Below are 5619 nucleotides of genomic sequence, written 5' to 3'. Positions count from 1 at the left end.
GAGATGCAAAGTAATTTGAACAGGATAGAGAAAAAAGAAAAAAAAAAAAAGAAAGCAGGAAAAGAATATGAATGAGATACTTGTCCCTGCCAGGAGTCTGACTTGTGCCTCTAAGTGATTTATCAATAGAGTCAGGTTGCTTAGTGGAGGAGTCCCTCTTTCTCCACAAGCAGGGCGAGGAGAGAAGGTTGTGGTTGCATATGCGTGGCCGATAAAGATACCCTTTCACAGGTGAGATGCTCTGAGAACAGTGTACCCTTATTCCTTCATGAGCTCCAAGTCCTCTCCCTCAGGGGGATCTAAGCATTCATGCAGAGACCCTTACTGCAAACTCTAATATGTTTTCAGGAGAGGAAGAGGTGGGCTGGAAAGCTATTCTTGGCCCACACTGTGACTCCTCGGTCCTCCTAACAGCTAGAACTCTGGTGAGCTGAGTGGAATCCACGGGCAGTCCGAGGGTCGAGATCCTGAAGGAAGGCTCTTTGTTCCTCTCTTGCCTTGACAGTGCTCACCAGGGAAGGAAGGACTCAACATGATGCTTATGCATCTCTTTAGAAGTTGTCAGAAAAGACTTCTAGATTGGGCATCTTACCTGTGCAGCGTTCTTAAGACTATCACATGGCGGTAGAAACAACAGAATTGCCATCACCTCTTGAGCTGGGTCAGTCTGCTTGGCTCCAGATCCTAAGGTTCAGGACAGAGAAGAGAAAGGCACCCTAAAGCCATGGGGGAACCACAGAAACCGCCACCAGGAACTGAGACGTGAGGCCTCTCCTTGGCCATTCCTGAAGTAATGCAGCATCTCTAGAGAGGAAGGACATTTAGCCTCTTGCTAGCAGAGTCCAGGGGCTCTGACTGGAGTGGTTGAGAGAGTTTGACACAACTTAGAGACAATGAAAATAGACAGCACTTTCAGGAATTTTAATTGCAAAGAGAGCAAAGAGAGAAGAGAGCAAAAGAGAGGGCAGTAAGTGGCTGGCAAAGTGAATGGAAGATTTTTTTTGAAGATAGGAGATATAATAGTGGCTGGGAGGTAGGATTCAGAGTTGCGTGTATCATCACGGATGTATCGCAAAAGGATAAGGTTCAGTAAAAGAGAAGTGCGTAATAGAACACACAATATGACATGATTTTATTTAAAAGGTGAAATATCAAGAAATCCCCATTACTTCTTTATGAGAATATATGTAGTCCATTTTTAAAATGTATACTTATTTATTTTGAAAGAGAGAGAGGGAGAGAGGGAGGGAGGGAGAGAGAGAGAGAGAGAGAGAGGGAGAAAGAGAGGGTGAGGGAGAGAGGGAGAGAGAGAGAAAGCATGAATGGGGGAGGGGCAGAGAAAGAAGGAGAGAGAATCCCAAGCAGGCTCCACTCTGAGCACAGAGACCGACGTGGGGCTCATCTTATGTCTGTGAGATCATGACCTGAGCCAAAATCCAGAGTCAGATGCTTAACTGTCTGAGATACTCAGGCACCTCAATAGTCAATTTGTTTTGACTGTTCTAAATTGTTTATTAGGTAAGAATTTTATAAACCTTCCTTATATTAGTAGTAATGGTGGAGCTGGAGAGTACTGTGCTTTCTCCAAGCTGCACGGAGAACCACTGAGAGTATGGTGGCACTTGAGACCCTTTCTAAGGCCGCAGCTCTTGTGGCCTGCAGATGTGAGCCCTCGAATCTCCCTGGCTTGTGGACTGGTTTTGTGATCCACTGGGTGTCAGGATTTCTTCTCCTTTTCCTCCTTCCTCTTCTTCTTCTTCTCCTTCCCCTTCTCCTTCCCTTTTCCCCTTCCCCTTCTCCTCCTCCTCCTCCTCCTTCTTCTCCCTCTTCTTCCTCTTCTTCTCCTTCTCCTTCCTCTTCCTCTTCTCCTTCTTCTCCTTCCCCTTCTCCTTCCCCTCCTTCCCCTTCTCCTTCCCTTTCCCCCTTCTCCTCCTCCTCCTTCTTCTCCCTCTCCTTCTTCTTCTCCCTCATCTTCTCCTTCTTCTCCTCCTCTTTCGTCTTCATCTTCTTTTTTTTTCTTTAACATTTTATTTTTAAGTAATTACTACACCCATCATGGGGTTCAAATTTGCAGCCCAGAGATCAAGTCGCGTGCTCTACTGACTGAGCCAGCCAGGTGCCCCAGGATTCCTTCTGATAGCTGAATGGAATGGGTCAAGGAGGAGAACCTCAAGGAGTTTGTATGTAGAATCTTCGTCAACCCAATAAGAGTTCAGGGCTCTCAGAGTCCCCCGTGGTGCCTCCTCAGCAACAAACTGGAGGCTTTGAACGAACTAGCTGGTTAACACCGTGATGGATAGGATTGCTGTAGGTCACACCCCAGAGCACAGGGGTCTGATATATAACATAACCTTGCCTCACCTTGTGTCCCAGTCTGCGTGCTTTATGGAGCTGGTAGAACAGAGAGCTGGTGGTACAGCCCGCAGCACCTGGAAAAGAAAACGCATTACTTGGGACTGCTTCTTCCTCCGTAGCTCCTGAATGTGCTTGTAAGCACCCGTCTTGCTTACATGGTGGCAGCCGCCACACAGAAAGCTGTATTGAATATTTTTCACTCTGCACGGGACTGATACCGTTAGCCTCAGGCCAATGGTTGCGTAAGGAGTGGAAGATCAGGGAGGAACACACATGACATGTATCTAAATGCCGTTTGTTTGTTTTAACAAAGGGAAACGGAACAAAACATAGTAAATTGTTAATAATGTTAAAGCCAGGGGAGCCCAGGTGGCTCAGTCACTTAAGCATCTGACTTTGGCTCAGGTCATGATCTCGCGGTTTGTGAGTTCGAGCCCTGTGTTGGGCTCTGTGCTGACAGTGTGGAGCCTGCTGGAGATGCTCATTCTTCCCTCTCTCTCTCTGCCCCTCCCCTGCTTGTGCTGTCTCTCTCTCTCTCTCTCTCAAAATATATAAATAAATTAAAACTTAAAAAAAATAATGTTAAAGCTAGATGGTGGATACACAACTTCTTATTTTATCATAGTCTACGCTTCTTTTTTTACATTGAAATAGTTACTGATGTGAAACAAGCAAATACAAAAATATCATCATCGTCATCACCAACAACAATAAAGGAATCCTCTCCCCCTCGGTTGATTTTAAATATAGATCTACCAGAATACTGGGGTGTGGGTATGATTTCTTAACCTCTCTTATTTCCAGCCCCTGGATGCTGTGAAAATAAAAAGCCCATTCAATGCAAATATGTTGAGTGAGAAGGTTATCAGTTAGTTAAGGTTCTGTCCTCCACCATCTATCTCCCTTCTGCCTTAGGGGAGTGTTTTGGTAGATGGGGGTGATCGTGAGAAGATGGGGTGATTTTCTGATGACAGTTCACACCAGTAGGGTATACCTGTGCATTTTATTTAGAGCGATGTTGACAGGTTTGCTCAAATCATTTTGGAGAGAAGTGAAAGCTATGGGTCAATGCCTGGAACGAGCCACGTGATCCCATCATTGGAAAAGGTAAAACTCATCATTGCGCGTTTTATTTTGTCCCTAATAAGCATTGAGATGCGGCCACAGCTGCCTTTTTCTTGTTGCTCACAGTCACTTATGTTGCCTTTGCCCCGAATTCTCTGTAGTGTGTGCACACGCTGGATACTGCAGTGGTTGGAGGGTTATGTGATCTTCAAGAGGACAGATGAGCGGGTACAGGAAAAGGGGTCCTCTAGAGAAAGCCTTTTATTGATCAAGATGTGAGTTGGAGGACGTGACTTTTTTTTTTAAAAAAAATTTTTTTTTTTGAATGTTTATTTTTGGGACAGAGAGAGACAGAGCATGAACGGGGGAGGGGCAGAGAGAGAGGGAGACACAGAATCGGAAACAGGCTCCAGGCTCTGAGCCATCAGCCCAGAGCCCGACGCGGGGCTCGAACTCACGGACCGCGAGATCGTGACCTGGCTGAAGTCGGACGCTTAACCGACTGCGCCACCCAGGCGCCCCACGTGACTTTTTACAATAAGGCAGAATACAAGCTAAAACATCTCAGGTAGATTAGGTAGGAGGATCCGGAAGGGATTCTTTTGGCCACTCATATTTTCTGAAGCTATGATACAAATCTGGTATATCTTCTGGACCAGTGGAAGAAAGTTCTAGAGAAGCTGGTTTCATTTCAATATAAGGAGGTTTGTTTGCTTTTTTTTTTTTTCTTCAAGTAATTGAAAGCATATCAGGGCATGAGGCTGCCTCATTGCCTCAACTCCAACTTTAAATAGACCAAGCTGGGAAGGCTCCCTGTCGATGATGTCATGAGTGGTTTCAATTTGCCCTTGGGAGCAGGTTTTACCAGGAAGTCTAGTCCAAGGGTGGAGGGCTGATTCTCTGAACTGTAGGGGCTCTCTTCCTTGTTCTCAAGGCACTGCCTCCTCTCCCTACCATCCCACAGGCACCAGGGTGGGAAGGTGAAGAACATGAATGTCACAGTCTCCCCACCATGATACTGTAGAGACATTGCATAGGCAGATGAGCCAACCTACAACTTTTCTTGAGTTGGAGGACAAGACTCTAGATTCAGTGAAATGTTATTGGGTGCTCATCCCTGGAGACCTGTGGGCAAATTGTCTACATTCTTTAAGCAACTTGAGATAGCTAAGAAGGAAGGAATAAGTCACACTGAAGATCATGTTTATACAACACCCCAAACTGACGTTCAAAGTTTGGCTCTATTTCTTTCTGATAGGTACAAGAGTTTAGAGCCAGGCAAATAAATCTGACGACTCATCTGTCACATCTGATCTGGTTGTTGAAAGGACTGACCTTCATGACCTGTCTCATCAGGAGCTCAGCAGCTGGCCGCTGATCGTCACACTTGCAGTCCTGGCCCGAGTCCACAATGGAAGGTTGGAGTATTTTGCTTGAGGACTGCTCAGGATGGAGCCCTTTGGAAGGACACCAGCCAGATGTCCAGGCCCATTCAGCTGGTGGGACAGCAGCTGCTTTGTTATTCTGTGAGACGAAGCAGCATTCCCGACCCCGCGGAGCTCAGTGGGCAGGCCACTGTCATTCAGATGCAGAGTCCAGGCGGAGTCACAGGCAGGATGGCAGCACCAGCGGGGTCGAGGAGCTCTAGTGAAGCTAACTACTTCAGCAGTTCTAGCAAAAGTTTAAAAAAATCCCTCCTCTTCCCACCCTGCTCTTCATTAATTGGAACTACCCAAACTTCCAACTTGCGTTATATAAATCTGTACCCAAAAAGAGATGGAAAGAAGGAGGTGGCATGGAAGGATGCCTGGCATTTACTTTTCTTTGTGGCCCTTCACCTTCTGCAATACCACTTCCCATCGAGGCCAGAACCATGTGAGACACTCCCGCAGGCAACACAGGAGCAGCTGGGGAGATTCAAAAGTACTATTTCACAGAGCTTCATGGATTGATGAACACACAACCTATCCTGGGTCTGATTAGCAGAAACGGACAAGGATAATAAAAGCTAACTTTCATTTAGTATGATTTTCAAGGCACTTTTGGGTGATGATTCACAGGTACTTTCTACTCAACGATATCCCCATTTATAAGCAAAGAGACTGATTTAGTGGTTGAGGGACTTATAGAAGGTGACAGGCCTAGTGACGGTGAAGCCAGAACTGCTGGGATTCTTCCTCCAAATCCCTGTTCTGTCTC

At 46.1% G+C, this 5619-nt stretch overlaps 1 pseudogene; it reads right to left on the bottom strand.

Moving 5' to 3' along the window:
- Positions 1-1545: 1545 nt before the first annotated feature.
- LOC124501859 (60S ribosomal protein L15-like) lies at positions 1546-5280 on the bottom strand (annotated as a pseudogene).
- Positions 5281-5619: the final 339 nt, after the last annotated feature.

Source organism: Lynx rufus, unplaced genomic scaffold (assembly GCF_022079265.1).
Source record: "Lynx rufus isolate CCGP_SWC_20201006 ecotype Redwood Valley unplaced genomic scaffold, mLynRuf1.p SCAF_7, whole genome shotgun sequence".
Taxonomy (NCBI): Eukaryota; Metazoa; Chordata; class Mammalia; order Carnivora; family Felidae; genus Lynx; species Lynx rufus.
Note: the sequence above shows the minus strand (reverse complement) of the source record. Positions and strands in the feature narration are given on the sequence as shown.